The 19,689-nt window shown below is 39.4% G+C and overlaps 1 long non-coding RNA gene across 1 annotated transcript in view; it reads right to left on the bottom strand.

The window, feature by feature from the left end:
• LOC139726894 (uncharacterized) overlaps positions 1 to 19,689 on the bottom strand; it is a 120,147-nt gene that overhangs the window by 62,680 nt on the left and 37,778 nt on the right. The window contains exon 3 of the long non-coding RNA XR_011710721.1: positions 10,668 to 10,771. This is a non-coding gene — a long non-coding RNA (uncharacterized lncRNA). The remainder of the gene's footprint in view (positions 1 to 10,667; positions 10,772 to 19,689) is intronic.

Raw genomic sequence — 19,689 nt, 5'->3', positions numbered from 1 at the left:
CCTGAAGAGAGAAAAAAGGGTGATAGTAAGACCAGTGAGGTGTATCAACTCTATCATCCTTCTTCATCTCACCTTCTTCTCTTCAACAACAAAGAGAATTCCCCCTGGACTTCACTGCGAATGTATCAAACTGCCATCTAAGTACATTGACACATGTATGTGTGCCCGAGCTCCCTACAGATGGCCGGTGGGGGTGCGCTCCCGTCCCCTTGGGGGTACAGGGGTGGTAGCGGTGGTATGTATATATAGCGGTAGTGGTGGGTGGGGGTGACAAACCATCAGTTGGAGTATTTGTGGATGGCATCTCTGGGACTAAACGTGTGAAAGTCTGCGGTGATGCTGATTCAAAAATTTATCATGAATGACAACACCCTGATCAATCAAGGTGTGAACATGGATGAAAAACACAACAAAACAAATCAGAGACAGAAAAGAAAGAAAGAAAGAGAGAGTGATATTGCTCAAGAGGACAAATATACAACAAGAGAGATTAGAGAGTCCCTATTGAGTTAATGAATCAAGACATAATCAAACAATATCCACTTCATTAATTTCACTGCACTGTGCATAAAAGATTCAGATGCTATCTGGATCACTCGCCAATCTCCCTTCCCGGATCCGATCGATGCTCTACAAACGAAGTTGACACCAACTGCACGACTTCGACGTACACATTTTATTATCTACCCTCATGAATATATTCATGTCTTAAACTGCAATCTGCTGTTAACTGGGACACAACTGTGGCAAGCCGAGAGGCCCCACGATGAATGGGAACAAATAAACACATCTATCTTCATTAGATGTTGAAGGCTCGATGAGCAATCCTGAATTGACAACAAATCACTGCTCTAAGATAATGCTGTAAAAACAACTTTGGCACTATCGTCATAAAACGGTATTTCTCAGTTTTAGCAAAAACTTTCATTTCATGACATTGATTTACACTGAATTTATGCTATAGTACTTCATTCTTAATGTATCTTACAAGATGATGCACTTCAAAGAATGGACCTTTGTTTGTAATGGTGGTAATGGTGTGTATTTGAATTCATTTGAACCTTTTATAATAGCATGTGTCTTACTTCCTGATCAAAACAGTTTTGATATATTAACAAAAATGAAAATAAATGTACACATATTAGAGTTTGTACACTATATTTCTATTCATGTTGCCCTAAGGTGCAAATTAGCAAAATGATGGTATAATCATTGTTGAATACTTGATCTTTTGGTCAGTCTTAATGCACAGCGCACACACTAGCTCATAATGATGACACACACATACAATAAATTAATGAGCAAATAGGGAAAGTCAAGTCAATCTTCGTCAGATTGACATGTCTGGCTCTGGCTACAGACACACTCAAAAATAACAAGGGATGTTAGCAGCGCTGGCAGCCATGCAAACTTTGGGTCTATAAAGTGAGCATGATTTCTCCAGTAGACCACATCTTAAGAAGGGCAAACCATTTGTTGATTTGCATACATATCACAAAAGCACTGACAGCAACCACAGTGATATGCAGAAACTGAAGTACCTGCAGAGTTTTCTGACAAAGCACACGCAGTTACATGTAAATGAGTGTTCAGTTATAAAATGGTGGTCTCTGGTGCTCGGTTCTCGAGCAGTGGAAATGTGGCAATTTGTATGCAGCGGTATGCGCAGCCGTGGCGTTCGTTTTCTGAGCCGGAAATGAAGCGGTGACAGGATAATTAGCGGAACACTGACAAGACCGGACATCCCTGATCTCTCTGACGACTCCACCAATGTTAAGCTGGAAGATGGGGAAGCGCACAGAATCCATCAATCAGAACATCAATGCCTAACCCAACATTAACAAGCTAAATGGCAACATCTCCCTCTCATCCACACTCCCACACACACGCACACACACACACACACACACACACACACACACACACACACAAACTAATGCTTTCATTTAAAAAGGCACCTTGTGGTCCCTTTGAGAGAGAGAAAAAAAATGATGACAAACATGCAGACATTGAATCAGTCAACATTACTTTTTAGGTTAAACTTCCTGACCAACTGCATGGGAATGCCATTCCCTAAATGGAACATGGGACTGGGGAACTGGTGCACCGTCCACACAAAAAAAGAGAAGAAGAGCAGAAGCCACAAAGCTCTCTGTCCATGCCATGCCCTAACTTTGTCTATCTTTAGGCAAAACTAGGATGGGGAAAGACGGAGGAGCGAGGAGGTGAAGTGATAAAGACGAGGAGAGGGCATGGAAGCCACCAAATTTCATCTCACTCCTTGGGGATCTAGGCAAATATTGACCAGCTAGTCTCCTCTGCTTGCATAGCAAAGTATGTGCTGTGTGTGTTGGTGGGTGGGGGGAGGGGGGAGGGGGAGGGGGAAGGGGAGAGAAGTTCTGATGATACTAAAGAAAGGTCCAAAGTGGGCAATATCCTATCTTTGCTCTGTATTTCTGAGACTGGAAGTGGTTGGTGCCATGCTGAAAAGAACCTCAACTTCAACACTTCCACATTCCTCATCAAAAAGTAGCCTAGAATAAAAATCTATAACAGCATCATTGTATTAACTTTAGTTCAGTTCAGATCAGTTCATTTCAATTTAAGGCAGAGATAAAGGCAGAGGAAACATGAGGACTGTTCCATACATATTCTTTATAAGTTTACCCCTTTCTCCTATCCCCTCCCTCCATCCCGCCCCGGCAACTGTCCTTCATTTCCATCATAGTCCATTTGAAGATTTAATTTGCTATCAGAATATCTTACACGTGCCAAGTTCTGTTAATAGGTAACTAAGAATATTCTACAAATGTTCAAAGCAAAAGGTGCCTTTCAGTCGCTACATATTTAACCTGTTGAAGACGAGTCCTGAGAATACTCGGGCAGGTGTTTGTGGGAAATGTGTGTTATATAGCAACATCAGTCCATCCTCAACGGGTTAAAGGTCTTCTTTTTTAATAAGCTGTCCCTCAAAATTGAATGCCGTAATATTATCTGCCTTAATGACCTCCAAGTGAAATCCAAACAACCACATACTTTTCAAATTGTTTGATGATGATATGCAGCAAACCAAAGCAGAATTAGTTTGTTCACAAGCTAATGAAGGTGATTTTTATGTCAAGGGGATGTAAATCTCTATGACATGTGACATGTTCAAAACAAACTGCGTCCAAGAACACTTTAAAATCATTTCTTTGTGCAACAATGTGACGATTCCCTGCAGTAATGTGATCTAGGTCTTGTGTAGACAATTATGCACCAGACAGGGAACAGATCACATGCTTTAGAAGTAAAACGTATCTCTGGACAATCATGTGTAAAGGTTGCAAGGAATGGAATCAAATCTAAAAAGAAAAAATTAATAAAGAAATGATAATAACTTGGAGATGTATTTTATGTCTGTAGATAGACAATATTGCACATGTGAGATGCCCACTTGCAAAAAGGAAAAGACCAAAACAAAACAAAAATTATGAAATGCAATGGAGCTTCTATGGGATGACCTGTGTACTAGTTTAAACTCGTATCCCCTAGGTGGATTATCTCCTACGTGTGAATGGGGCAAAGAAAACCAATTATCAGTGAAGCCTGATACAGGAACCAGGCCACAGGAGTGTGACTGGATGTCTCCGTTTTTGAGATGTTGAGATGCAAGGTCAGGTAAAATCGTTTCTTGAAAGTAAACTGAGATGGCCGATAGGCCGCTCGTCCAGCACCCTTCAAATGGTTTGAATGTCTGCTTGTTTATTTCTCTCTTTGCTTTGTGTTTGTCTCAGTCTTTGCTTGTTTATTCATGTGCACTTGCACGCTCGATTTTAGTTCTTGCTTTCTTTTTTCAAATAACTTGCCAGAACTTTGAGAGATATTTTCTTCTTCTCTTTGGGTTTTTCAAATGCTGTTGCTATATATATTGAAACACACAAAGATCAGAGAAACTATGCAATTTCCATTTCAGATAATCACAAAACTAATTTTTCAGTAAAATGTGGGCTTCTGTATCTGTTATTTTTTTTTGGGGTTGTTTTACAAAAGGAATGCAGAATTCAAGCAGAACATTTTAATCAAAACATATAGATTTCTGTTTAGCCTGGCTTTCTATATACACGCTACTTTAATGTAACACATACACACACATACACACACACACACACACATGCTACACAAGTAAAGGACACTGGCTGGTCAAAATTAGTATAAGATTTCCTTCTAAGAAATTTTCACAGCATTTGCAAATTTGCAAAAATTCTTCTTTCGTACTGCTGTAAACTCCATGTTTTTGTTTTTGGTACATGCATGCTTCCTCTTTCGGTTTCACAGTTTCAATATGATGCAATCAGGTCTAGGTTAATTACCCCCTGAACAATTACCCCAGACCATTCCCTGACCCTAACCCTAATCCTAATCTTGAACCTAATCCTAACCCAAGCTCTAACCCTAATAACCCTAATCTTTACTTTAGCCTAATATTACTAACCAGTATTTAGCCCGGGGGGGGGGGGGGGGGGGGGGGGGGTAATTGCACTGATACAGATACAATCATAGGAAATACTTAAATTGGATGTTAAGATACTAGCCATACCTGAAGTGTCTATACCAAAGATCACCACACCGTTCCAGTCTGTTTTTAAAAGCTTTTAACTATTAAAGTGCATCCACCTTTCTCTCCTGTTCTCATATTGGACAGTGACAAGAAGTTCATATTGCTGATAATTGAAAGGCAATTTATCATCTTCGTCTTCAAAGGAAGCCTGGCTGGTATGGGAGGTCAGCACTCTACAGGCTCAAGTCATGCAGTTATTCCAGTCCATCATATTCAAGGAGCTCTGAGGTAAAAAATCTCCTGTTTTAAAGCCAAAAGAAAACTCAAAGAACTTATCAAGAAGTGTTTATCGTCAAGCGGGGTCAGGTACCCTCCTCGCGGGGCTAATATCGATGCATGTGACGGGACGAAATGCCGGGTGGATGGGAATTTTCCTATTTTGACGAGAAATCGAGACGGGAGCCCGTTTCCAGCTCCAACAACGTCCCAATAAGCTCCCCGGGGGCATGATCAATGCGTACAAGATTAAAAGTCATTACACGAGTCCAGTGTATATATTAGCAGAGGGGGCAGTTAATATAACGGTCTTGAGAGCATCTGCCTCTGCCTCGTCTTGGGTCCCTACTAACGCACAGCAAAGTAAAGCCCCTGTGTTGTGTTTCAATCCACGGTGTAATCAGGCATGTTTCCGCCAGTGTTTGCAATTGTCCCCCCTCTTTCCTCTCTCTCTTCTTCTTCTTCTTCTTCTTCTTCTTAGGTCTCTTCTTTTTTCCTCCTTATCCCTGGGTTGTAATTAATTTGTTGTATTTTGATTGAGCGTCGGAAGGAATTGGCCGACTCGCACCTGGCTGTCCCGAGTCCACCTGATCCGGGAGCGAAATGCCACGAACCTTGCAACAGTGTCAGAGGGGAGACTGGTAATTACAACTCGGAGGAGGGATTCTGCATCGGCTGACAACAGGGGAAGCTCCATTGACCCAAATAAAATCTGATTAGCACCAGTCTCCGTTGCACTTTTTTAAATGTCACAGTGAAGTTCACAGCACCTGAGACATTGCTGTGATTTACATTGTACATTCTTGTCTCCCTGACATCATTGTCTATTTTGGTCTTGTGTTTTGTTTTGTTTGAATTAAAGACATATATTTTTGTTTTCATGAGCAGAGTATTTTTGCCAATACAACTGTTTTGCTTTGTTTTTCATCCTTTCTCTAACAAGGGGTAGGGGACAATCTGGAAATACTGCCTTTCATTCATAAGCCAGGTTTGACTAAGCTCACGTACAGGTGTATGTGATAAAAACTATAGTGACATGTGAAAAATACTCTTTATGGAAAATACAGATGCAGTGAAAATTGAATTGGTTGCAATCAGTGAAAGGATGTATCATGGCTGAATATTGGACTTTGAACCAAGAGACAATCCAGGCTAGATGTGTGTTTTCAATCTTTGTCTGGCTGTTGTCCCATGTACCCACAGTTAACAGAACTTTCTAAAAAAAGAATAGATTGTTGCAACGCAATGTGAAAACTGAGAGATAACAAGAATATCATGCCATATATATCAGCTACATGTATCAATACTGATATCCAAATTGTTACAAAGTTTTATCAGACTATTGTTTTCCTAGGTTTATTCGACTTATACAAAAATATAGTTGGCAAAATCTTCACTTTTTCTAATAATTTGTACAGTGTCTAACTATAGAAAGGCTACATTTTCTTTGGGAGATTTAGTCTGTTGTGGTAGAGTACAGATGTACAGTTAGCTGAAATTCCCCATGCAGGGTTAATACAATTTGGGTCAAAGTAGGTTTCTTATGTAGTAGCTCAATATCTCAACTCTTGTGATGTACTTGCTCTTTTTCTTTTTAGGCAGATGCCCCTTCAATTCATCATTGACCAAAATTTGGTAGCTGTTTCTTTTTTTCTTCTTTCTTTTCATCTTTTCTTGTCTCCTTAATAGTTATGTTGTTTTAAAGAAAATTCTTTCAGGATGTATTGATAGCTGTGTTTAAAACTGTCCTCTTGCTTTAATAGTCTTATTACATCATTTTACTCCCTTAATGCACACCATTCATGACTGGATTTCAAAGAATGGATAAAATATTGATTAAAAAAAAGACAGAAATGAAGGCAAACTTCATTACACAATTAAGACCTTCAACTAACTACATTATCGGCAATTCACATTGATTTTCCCATTTTCTTTTTATATCTATGCTTTTCATCACACATGCAAGTAGCCCTGATTCATCGTTCATCATGCCCAATCTAATTATATCTGCAGACAGGGGAATGACATAGAAAACAGAGCTAGGCATCCCTGCCACATCACACTCCCCCCAGAAGAGCAACCTGCCAACAAATAACAATTACCTGTCAGGTCGAATCAAATAATCACTGAGTGAAGTGGATCATATCCTAATACTGGGCTGAGTTCCCCTCCTCATCTCCCGGGCCTAACCTACCAACGAACTCCCTTCCCCCCCCCCCCCCCCCCCACCCCCAACCAAACCATCCTCCACTTCCTCACCTTGACTCTCTTTTATTCCCCAGCAGCGAAAGGTGATGCCAGCTTGTGACCAGGGACCGCATCTTCCCTCCAGCTGCCATGGCAACACAAACATGATACCCTGCTGCCTTGGGGTTGCATGGAGAAAGTGAGTCCACAGTTCCAGGCAAGTCTTGAAGTCTTACACCCCATAAATCAATAAACACATTACGGCACCTTCTAACAAGAGGGACGCGATGCCAAATGCAATAAAATAATTAGTTTGTAGGTCATTTTCCGGTTGACTATGTACTAATTGAATATATTATGATGGGGAAAAAACTTACATCATTAATAAAGAAGGAAAGTTAAAGACACAGTATGGTCATAAAACTGTTACAGAAAAACATGCAAAGTATCAGTCAAGCCATATCTCCTTTCTAAAAAGAAAACTTGATCAACTTGAATTTTATTATTTAATTTAATTATTTTATTTTTAAATACAGCACAAGGATTTAAAAAAATAGCAATAGGGCCTATAATATTAAAAGCTATCACTATTTTTTAATAAACCATAACTGTAGATAGTTTATTCTAGAAACACTTTTATTTATTACAATTATTGTTAACATTTTGTATATTTGACAATATTCAACATTGATTATACTGATTAACATTTTTACACGTGCACATTGGTCGTTTCTATTGCAAACTTACACTTAAGAACAACTTTGAAACACTAAAGCTGGGTTTTTGTTTCATCTACAAATGGTCAATAATGCCGTTAATCATATCCTGCTGTCAAGACTACAATACTTCAGAGTTGCAATAAATCAGGTAGTTGGCAAATCAAATTCTGAACATGTAGGCTGTGCAGCTGTTTAATCACCACCAACAGCAAAAAATTATTACTAGATAGCAAAAACAAAATGGGAATATTAAGCGATGATGTCATTGCCCTACAGACCAATCTGTCATCCATTTGGCAACATGTGATTGTGATTGCTACTTTGTGTAGCCCTACTTTTCCATGACTATCATATGTATTTTGTGTCCGATTTCAAATAAACTTTCCCCCATTTTGTCGGTTTGATTTTACTCTTAATATCATATTCAACAAGAAACTGGGGTCGCATTTAACTTCACGGAGATTAACTATTCAGTACAAAAAGATAAAAGCACACAGGAAGAGTAAAGAATACTCCCATTTCTAACCACTTTGCCCAAGATATTTTGAGCTAAGATTTAAAATGTACGAAGCATACACAAGAGAATTCGTAGCAGCAAGTCTATCGATCTTTTACGGGAAAATTGGAGGACAAAAGAAGAGGGGGAGAAAACAGACGGAAAAACAAGCCAAACGTAATGTCTCCAAAGATCTCACAGAGCAAAACACAAGGAAAGTCTGACAGATAGACAGACAGACAGAAAAACAGACAAATGCACAGCATGAGAGAGGCAGATATTAAAAACTGAGCAAGGAGGCGAGGTGGTGGGAGTTGGGAGCGGAGAGGATAGAGGAACCGCGGCTAGCATCCTCGTCAAACAACAATGCACCAGTGAGCATCTCTTAGTCACCATAAAACATCTGCCTCCGCGATGCATCACTTTCCCTCTCCTCCGAATCATCCCCGCCATCCCTGTACTCCATCTCCCGGTGCAATTTACTCATTAGTTCTCCCAGAAGATGTTTGCTTCTTCGGCCGCGGTCAAATTCCCTCCCCTCCCCTCCCCTCCTCCTCCTACCCCCCCTCCCCACCCCAAGGTTATTCACTTACCCTTTCTAAACCTGCCGGCAAACAGCCGCAGCGTCCTGCTTTTGTGTTTTTCAAACCCTCCTGCCTCACTGAAAATAGCTTTCAACTAGAACACGTTTTAACCATGTTGAAATAAACAATATTCGACCTCAATCCAGTAGAAGTACATATTGACGGTAGAATATCTGTTTTACATCATGAATATTCATGGGAATTACGACCCTCCCCCATGTATATAATAGCTGTCTGCATTTTGTCTTAAGTGACTGACGACTCACTTGACACAACTCTACCAGCCACCCTTTCCACATCTCCCTTAGATAGTTTTCACCTGATCTGTCTTGTTTTGTTCCATTTCCTCCTAGTGCTACCTGCTCTCATTCCCCCACCCCCCCCCCCCCCAAACTGCCCTCCATCTTCCGATCCATCTCCTAGATCTGCATCTTTCTCTCCATCAATGTCTCCTCTGGCCCCATTTCCGCGCCCTCCTCTGCCCCCCCGCGCCATCGACCAAAAAACCCATCAACCGCCTGGGGCCACGCGCTCATTAGCCCCCATAGATTCAATTCTTTCTGCTCCCGCGGATCCAGAATTCGACGAAAAATTCTGTGATCAGTCCCGATGCCTTTAATCCCCGACAGCAAAGAAGATGCTTCAAGACATCTGCCTGAAATGCTTCAATGTGCCACATCAATGGCTCCTTAGCATTATCCAGGCCTTGATAATCTCAGAGCTACTTTTGCCTTGAGACAAGGCTATACGCCACCCATCACCATGAAACCCTCATAAAGTCTTCTGACATTGATTTCCTGATTTGGGCATTTCCAAATTTGCCCAAATCTCTGCTCACCACTGATATATGATTTGCCCCATTTCAGGAGCAAATCAACCAAAAAGGGCAAATAGGAGAAAAATATAAAACCAACAGATATAGCCAGAATACAACTTATACAGGTACAATTTTGTACATTGTATGTGGTGATGGGTCTCCCGTCGTACAAAATTTCAAAACACAACAGTCAATCTAAGCCTTATATTTTGTGATTAGCTTGGCATACATATCCTTTTTGCTGTGGTAGATAAAAGATTCTCATACACATAACAAGCTGTGGAGCAAATGATGGGAAGGCAGTAATCAAATAACATCATTTTCAAGCAACTCAACTGAAAAGGCAAGCTTTGGCACATTGAAACATACACAAGATGAACTACTGTGCTGCAATACAAGAACTGCATTTAACAAGAACAATTGAATCATTCACACAAAAGCAGAAAAGAAAAAAAAATGATGCTCTGTATATATTCAACATGACTTCAATTTTTGTTTCAGAGGCAAAGAAAAAGAGGTCAACAATAAACACATTTAAATTGATGAGCAGTCTCTAAATGGCCAATATAATTTGGTAGGCAGAAAAAACTCTAACAGAACAAAAACAAAGCAAAACAAAAATAAAGTAAAGACAAAAGCAAAACCAAGCAACACAAAGCAAGCAAACAAAACATGCCTAAAACAAGCCACAGTAGGTATTGCCAGGTCACACATACACTCTGAGTCACTCATTTCACTGGGATCATCGTCACTTTGTTCTGTATTCATTTTTCCTGTATTTGCCAAATCTTTCACGAGGTATTTATTTTTGCAATTTTTGCAAGTGGGATGCTTTTAGCAAACTTAAAAACACACAAAAAATATTTTCTCTCATCGATGCGCACACATACATTTCTCCTTTCGGCACTGTACTCCACAATCACTAATGTAACCATTCATAGAATTGTAGGGGAGTACCAATTCGCGAAAAATCTGACTCGCTACTATATGGCATGTACAGTAAATTCCACTCTTCCTCATTGTTGCCCCCATCTTCCATGGATCTTACCTGGCATATTGGAGACATCCCATGGGACAAAGTCATCCAGGTGTGATCTACATGTACCAACATTCATTCATGATGACTTCACAGTGTGGTGAAACGGAGAGATCCTGCAATAATAGCAAAGCAAAGAAGAAATGAACAATGTGTGTATTCATTTATAACTACGCATCATCAAAGATCCCATGGTACAATGTAAACTGTGTGAAATCAAAACTTGCTCTCTGAATCTATAGCCAACTTTTAATGTGACTTCAAAAATGTATACATACAAAAAATTGTACATACACTGTATGAATACCTGAAAACAAGAATGACCCAAGTCCATATTTGGCTATCATCTTTGAAAAACCGTTGTGAAGAAATGATGTACTATTTTGAGATAATCATTCAAATGTTTTGTATACACATTCAATTTGTAAAAATTGTACATTGTATTACCTACAAACCATTCCCTTAACTGATATTACAATTAAAAGCACGAGGGGAAGGGGCTCAATATTTTCCATACGGACTTGGGTCTTTCTTACATTCTGATATCAATTTATTTATTATGCATCCCAACATCAAGATTTCAGCAGCTTTGAGAATGAGGGCTGCTGTGTCCTACTCAAGTGTTGATGTACAAATACATGTGTCTAGCCATGCTTCTGGATCCTGTTGCATAAAAGTTATGATCAAACGCAAGTCAAGAAAATCATACGCAATTTGATTTTCAACCAATCAGAATGGAGCATTTGGGACTTACGTCTGATCTTCTTGACTTGCGCTTGGTCATAACTTTTATGCAACGGGGCCCTGGTGGGGGAAAAGGGGACAATATATGATTGCTGTAAGTTTATTTCCTTGGATGGTACAACGCAGTGGAATAGTGTGTGACAGAAGAGAGAAAAAAAAATGATGCTTGATTGTTGAAATAAACTCTAAAACTTGAACTTATCCATGACTTCAGGCCCTTGAAAAAGTGCATATTACATGCATCGAGAGATCTGTTTATTTTCTTTTTGCAACCAAAGCACACAGTCAAGAAATCAAAGTGAAAGCTTTGAAATCTCTTGATGGTTTGCTCAATGGCCAGTGACCTCAAACTAGCCAAATCATTCCTCCTGCTCTTCAGAGCTTTGGCCAGATATTCACTGATCTGGTACTTTTATATATCACACTTTTCATTCAAATCAACTTTTCCATTATGGGGGTAAATGCCACTTTAAGCAGCGTCACAAGACCATCTGCACTATATCTGGCCATCGGATTCACCCATTTAGAGAAATCCATGCAATCATTCACCGAAAGATGCGGCGAGTGATACTGTTGCATCGGAGGAAGATGTGCCATATAATGTGCGTGTGTGTCTGTGTGTGTGTGTGTGTTGTTGTTTTTTTTTTTTAAGAGAGACAGAGAGAGAGAGTCAGCCTTCTCTTGATATCTACTCCTTTCTTCTTGGGGGGGGGGGGGGATGTGCATCAATGAAGAAATTTCAAACCATCTGTCTGCAGTGCATTACCAGGAAAAAGTACATATCATACTATATTTCATTGTCAGTATTTCATACGGTAGGATAAAATGAAAAAAAAAAATCTCCTTCATTTCAGCTCTCTGTTGTTGATGTGGTACTGTTTCTCATTGTCGCAGAATTTTCACAGGCATCGTCGCAGCTACATTGTACCTTTGTAGCTGACTGATAACAAATGCAGGAAAAACTGTAGGTCCATTTATTTTGTTTTGAATTAGCATATATTCCCATTTTACCCTGATTTTGTGCAGATTAAATTGGAATTTCCAGTTCTATCTCATCTTTCTCCAGTGTAAGACAAGCCATGAAGTTCAGCATTGCCAATTTGACAATGTGATTACAGCAAACTTACCCCGGAACTTGGTGAGTTTAAGCGGCCGGTTAAATCTAACACCTACATCAGGTTGGGATGATGAATCTTTGCTCTCTTATTTCACTCTTTCCGAATATAAGTCTTTCCATAAAGCAATAACTTAAAGGGTGTGTACAGTTTTGGTCGAGGTGAGGATTTAGCTTTTAACATTTTGCGAGATATTCAGAAATCACTCTATGAGATGTCAAAGAGCATGCAATTCTTAGGGGTATCAAAAGTTTATTTGATGAAAACCGGTTTTGGAGTGGCCGAGATATCCAAAAACAAGGTGAAACAAAGAGATCCTAATAAAGTTGTGGCCTGTCGCCTTTTATTATTATCACTTTTTTGGATATCTCAGCCATTTGAAAACCAATTTTCATCAAATAAACGTTGAATCCTTCTTAAAATCACATGCTCTTTCATATTTTATAGTAGGTTTCTCATTATCTCACTTAGGAATGTAAAAAACATGAACCCCCACCTCAACCAGTACTGTACAGCCCCTTTAATCAAATTTCATCACTTTTCAGTACTCTCTCCAATGCCTGTAATGTGAGACTGCCTTTCTATACAAAGCATTTGTATTTTTTTAGATAACACTTGTAAAACCTAATTCAATGAAAAGAGAGGTTACAATTGTATTTAATGTGCTATTTATTCATCTTTATTAACATGACAAATTATTGTAGACAATTAAATAGTTTGTACCATAACTGATGTCATGTAGTCGTGGAAAATAGGAAATCTTTCATTATCTTTCAATAGATTCAATTTTCTGAAACTTGAAAGCCCAAAAGCTCTGAATAAACCCCATCACTCCTGCTGACATTCGTGACAACCTGTTTTGCACATGACACCAATGACATTTTGAGCTGCCACGGCGCCACAAGGGTTAAGGCAAAATGATACATCAATGTCCATTAAACACACATTATACACTTGGAATGATACATTACAGGTGGAGGAGGGAGCCCACAGCCTAAGGGTTCTGGGCGGCTACCCGTGGCTTACCCTACCACAATTCAGGCTCAGAAACAGGAAAACCCACAAATTCCAAGGCTGCCTACATCGATATTAAGGAAGCAGGATATTCAGAGCCATGACTTGGGAGGTCCGACTTCCATTACAAAAGTGCGACCGGGAAAATTCCGCTGCCGTGACTGAAATTACCAAAATAAGGGGGGATCGGACGCAGGAAATTTCCCTAATCTAGCACGAATTCGGAATGGATTCCTGAACACGTGTCAAGTCTGATTACACAAAAGCTAAATTGATTTCAGAGGATTCACGCTACACCATGTGAAAGCTGATATGTGTGCTGCTACGTATAGTACATGTAGCTACAATACTTACATATACAAAATCTTATTATTTCTGCTAAACACTCTAGCAATTCAGCTTCAAGAGTAGGCTGTCTGTAGTATTTGTAAAAGAACCACATTGCCTGTCATAATTACATTTCAAATTACCATTTAAGCAACTTTGAAGCCAAAGATTGAATTAGAAATTATCTAATTACAAAGTGAATTGGAGATGAGTCATCAATTGTCAGCATTAATCATAGACAATATGATTTCAGAATCCCTGTCATCACAAACTAATGAATCTGAAGGTTGCAGCACAGTCAAAATTTTAAGGCAAATTTGTTTCAATTTCTGCAGTCCACCAGAAGAAGAAATGAGATGACTTTGTATATAATATTTAGATAATCAAGGGGTAAATTACAGAATTTTTTCTTCACAGATCCTTCTACTTTCCAAATAATTACAGTGCTGATGCAAGATTTTTTTTTTTTGGTCAATTTGTCTGCACATAAGGAAAATAATTGAATAATACTGGAAGATACCAGGGCATTATTCTGCATGTCACTCTAGCTACAAGAAATGAAAATATCCAGAACTTAATTTCAGCATTTATTGCAAGATAGCATATTTTAGAAGAAACAGCACTTTATAATGCATCCTTACAGACATGATCCTTGACGATATAACCGAAGTGTTGGGTGTTTGAGGGGTTGCGCTACTTAATCACTGATCGAAGCATCTAGTGATCTGCTTTAATATGACACCTCACTGAATGAACTTCTACAAATCATGAAGTTTCTCTTCTAAAATCCATTGATTCTAGCTTCTGTTGGTGGCAGATGAGACCTACAGCAGCAATTTGAACTCTGATTTACTTCTCTCCAGGTTGAGAGAGAGATAGAGCATGTCACACAAGATCATATCTTAAAGATGATATTCAGCCCCCCCCTTTTTTTTTTTTGGGGGGGGGGGCCTTTAACAGGAAGGATAACGAGGGGGAATCGGGGAAGAGAAGGGAGAAGAGTCCTAAGGAACTGAAGCCAGCATGCCAGAAAGCCTGGAGTACACCATCTATATTGTAAGTTCCAATATGATAGGCACGTGTGCCAGTTGTTTGCAGTGCGCGACCTCGGGGGAGGGCTGACAAATTATGCAATTTGCATATGAAATCAGGCAGTAAATGAAGCAATTCTGCCCAAAACCGGCCAACGACAAGGAGCCAGTGGAAGTGGCAGGAGAAGGGATGAAAAAAAAAAGAGAAAGAGGGGGAAAAAACCCCAGTAATGACAGTAGCATGGACTCAAGAATCATTAAGATCAAGTCAACCGTATCGAAGGGAGGGAGACTGCTCCCACTCCTGTGGCATACAAATGTAGTCCCACAAACGGAATGGCTCTCGTCCCGTTTCATGACGGCTGAGGGAAATGAGCGTCCGGGGATTCATTCCACTCGAGACACGTTACTCCCTTAGCGATGGTCGTTTGGGGAGAAGAGTCTGCGATGAAATGCACGACACCAACTTGCGGCGCCCACAATGGACTCATTTGGAGTTCTTAATCGCAGATCATAAATTGAAGCAATTAGGGATGCATGCAACCAAGAACACCCATCCCCCCCCCCCCCCATACCAAATCTCCCGAGTCCCCATGGCACCTCAAGGGAGCTCACTGTAAACCCATTGATATCCCTAAAGCTAATGTTGCCTGTACATGTAGTAACATCAGATGAGTGATTTCACATAAAGAACTTGTTTGATATTATGCATCTGAAATATGCTTGCATGCAGACATGCAGTTATGGAGTGTTCTAACACATTTTGAGTATCCACACTGACCATGATCTACAACCAGCATTCCTCCAAACAGCTGTGACATCACCTGTCAATCAAACAGAGTCAATATATCCAACCTCCAACATGCTTTCGACATAACAAAAGCAAGCAGAAAGTCAAGTAAAGATCTACCTCATCATAAAAGCCATTTCATATAGCTGTTCATAGAGTTATGCACAACTTTACGAACGAATTAAATATTGTTTATTTCAGTAGCTAAACTTGAAGTTTGCACATGATAATGATTATTCTTACAAATAACACACACATTTTTAGTTGAAAGTGTATTTTTTTCTCAACGTAGATGAAATATTGACATACAGTTGGGTAATTCCGTGAAGTTGGGGCACAAAGTGTTACATTTTAGCATAACTCAATACTAATTATGCTATACATATATTGTTTATAGGCTTTACATTTGTATTGAGACCATACATTTTTCTGGAAGTTTTGTGCCATTCAGACTCAATTTTGATGAAGTTATCTTAAAAAAATGTAACGGTGTCCTGTAGCATCGTGACGTGTCCATGTAGCATCGTGATAGTTAAAATCTGGTCCTAAAAGACAAATTAATGCAATTAGCTTGACCAAAATTTGATATAATATGCATAATTACTAGATTAGTCAGATAGCTAAATATCTTAACTCTCCTTTCCATAGTTTTACTTTTACAAGAAAATTACACAATGTGTCACTATGCTACGCGGTGTCCACCAAATGTAACAAAAAAGGACACCGCGTAGCATAGTGATACATTTTGTAATTTTCTTTTAGAATTAAAACTGTGTACAGGAAATTTGAGATATTTAGCTATCTGACTAATCTAGTAAATATGCATATTGCATCAAATTTTGGTCAAGCTAATTGCCATAATTTGTCTCTTAGGACCAAATTTTAAAATATCACGATGCTACATGGACACGTCCCGATGCTACAGGACACCGTTACATATTGTTTAATAACTTCATCAAAATTGAGTCTGAATGGCACAAAATTTCCAGGAAAATGTGTGGCCTCAATGCAAATGTAAAGCCTACAAACAATAAATGTATGGCATCATTAATATTGAGTTATGCTGAAATGTATTTTTCAAATATCACGATGCTACATGGACACTGCCCCAACTTCATGGAATTACCCAGTTAGATATCATACATCCACTCTTTCGTAAAGTCATGCATAACTTTACAAACAGCTTTATGAAACAGGGTCCAGGTGTCTCATCAAGCCATTCAGATCATATACTGCACACTAATAATCCACCCTCGAAGTCTCTGCTGAAAAAAAAAATAACAAAACAAAACCTGTGGACAATTAACCTCAAACAATACAATTGTTTCTGTAAGAAACATTTTGATTCAAATTGGTTTCATACGTATATCAAAATGAACCTTGCCAAAATTACTTCAAGATTAGAGTAGCAAAATCATGTTTCAGCAGGTTCAGGAACAAATTCTTCTCTCAGTCTAAGGCTGCGTTTATCTAAAAATTTTCTGAGGCAGAATCACGATCCAAAACGCGTTTGAGGCATTTTCAGGGGTTAGATAAACGCAACCGTAGTTTCAAACATGTTTAGGAACGCCGTTTTGAAATGCCTCTCAAAGGGTGTTTTGAAACGCGTTTGAGACCACGATCGCTGTTCTGTGAGTAGATAAACACAATGCCCTTTTGAAATGCGTTTATATCTCAAGGTCAAATCCCAGCTGTTTCTGGTTGTGCTCTCTGCCCATTATTTTGTGTGTGACTGATGATGCAGGTTTGGTGGTATGAAGTTGACATTTACTTCACGGGTCAGACAGCGCAAAGTAGCTGCGCAGTGACACCACTGGAATCGCGATTGTATGATGGTTAGATAAACGCCACTCCTCGAGAATCGCGTTTCAAACCACGTTTACAAACACCGTTGCAAAGGCGTTTGGAAACGTGATTCTCTTTCTCAAGTTAGATAAACGCAGCCATAAACCCCCTATGTGAATTCAGGGTAAGACTCTCCTCCACATATTTTATTTTATTTTTTTTTTTAATGGGGGGGGGGGGAGTTTGTTTTTCTTCTTTGTTTGTTCTTGTTTATACTAGATTCATAATATTTCACTTATGAAGGGCAGAGGGAAGGTTTTGCAGGTGAAGTGTGGAGTCAGGCTGCAAACAAGAAAACCCAAAAGAAACAAAAATGCTAGCTTACACTGGAATGAGACCCTCGTGGCTAGTTGCGACCACAAAATGTGGCCGTAGATTATGTCTCTTTTTTCCCTCCCTCTCTCCGCCCTCTCTCTGACCCCCTGTTCAGACGCCAGCCAGTTTATATAAACTCGATAAAGAAACAACGTGTAACGAATCATCGTATAGCCGAGAGACCGTTCAGATGCTAATTTCGACCATTCCGGAAAAACGTCATATAGCTGTGCAGTTTCTCACTGCACATGCTGTTATGGCCATGAGTGACAGGTACAAGGTCACCTTTCGTGCTCGCTCCCATTAAGCCCCGCCCAGTTATACCGTTCTATGGTCAACATACAACTGTACGTTCAGACGCACAATGGACACGATGGAATGCTGGTTTATTATTGAGTTCTAGTTCGAAACGATGCTCTAACCGTCATTTCGCTATACGTCGGCGTTTACGTCAGCGTTAGTCAGCATTCAGACGTATAAATTCATCGTATAGCTATACCGTTTTGGTATATACCATTCTAGTGTAAATTTTTTGCGTCTGAATGCCCTGTAACAAGCCCTGATTATACCGATGTCTCTTTTTCCCTCTCTCTCTCTCTCCATCCTCTCTGTCTGTCTGTCTCTCTCTATAAACAGTGTATGTATATGTAAAGATAGCACTATAAATATAACGGTACAATATATATTCATATACATGATTACAATGAAGAGAAAAGCAGACTTAAAGGGATGGTACAGTTTCGGTTGGCTGAGGTTTGAGGTTTTCAGCATATTTTGATGATGATTTTCGTGAGATGAGGAGAAACCTCTTAATATGAAATATGAAGAGCACATATAATTCTATCAAAGAGGAATTCAAAGTTTAGGTATACAATTCTAAGAGGAGTTCAAAGTTTATTTGATGAAAATTGGTTTTGAAATAGCTGAGATATCCAAAACAAAGAAATCCTAATAAAAGATGGGACCAACCTTTTATTAGGATCGCTTTGTTTTATTTTGTTTTTGGATATCTCAGCCATTTCAAAGTCAATTTTCATCAAATAAACTTTGAACTCCTCTCAGAATTGTATACCGTTTACATTTCATAAAGTGGTTTATAGTGTATCTCACAAAAAGTTAAAAGCTGAAATCTCATCTCAACCAATGCTACATGTATACCAACTCTTTAAAGAGCTATCTTCTTTTTCTCTTTCTTCCTCTCTGCCTATACCCCAATTCTGTCTCTTCAATATTAAAATCTTCGAAAGAGATATGTTATGATTATATGAATGACTCCTACACATCCTCCCACATACTTGCTAGTATGTCTCCCCCTGATGTGACATGTTTCACACGTCTGTCTCCTGATAGGATACCGAGACGTCCACATGAGAATGAAGGACGCAAGGCCAAGGCTGCACCCAAGTTTCACACATCCAATCATTATCAGCCCGCACTCACTTGCCAGTAAAACTTTGCTGCTTAGGTCTTTTGGATTGGTAACATTTCACACAACTAATAGGCCTACCTTTTAGCAGAGATATTCCTATCATTCACTAATCCACATAATGCAGAGATTGTGTTCTCAGAACCTTTAAGAAGCTTGCACTTCTTTTACAGTCTTCTATGATTGGATGGTGTAAATATTTCAAGCGAGACTCCTTCACGCAAACACATGGTGCACACCATGAGTGTGGGAGGTCATTAGGGACTTTTCGATTTCACCTTCTGGACATGATGGACGTCGAGGTAATGACATCATTTGAAGGAACTGCACATTCTCCGGGTTCTCCAGCACGTCCAACCCAGAAATCGCTATAAACGCGTCTTCCAAGGATTTCACGGCCACCTAGAATCAGCACAAGAGTGATGTC

The sequence above is a fragment of the Diadema antillarum genome, unplaced genomic scaffold (genome assembly GCF_040938485.1).
Source record: "Diadema antillarum isolate AM-2024a unplaced genomic scaffold, OU_Dant_1.0 seq00000103_RagTag, whole genome shotgun sequence".
NCBI classification, from domain to species: Eukaryota; Metazoa; Echinodermata; class Echinoidea; order Diadematoida; family Diadematidae; genus Diadema; species Diadema antillarum.
The sequence above is the reverse complement of the archived record's forward strand: the minus strand, read 5'-3'. Positions and strand labels throughout refer to the sequence as shown.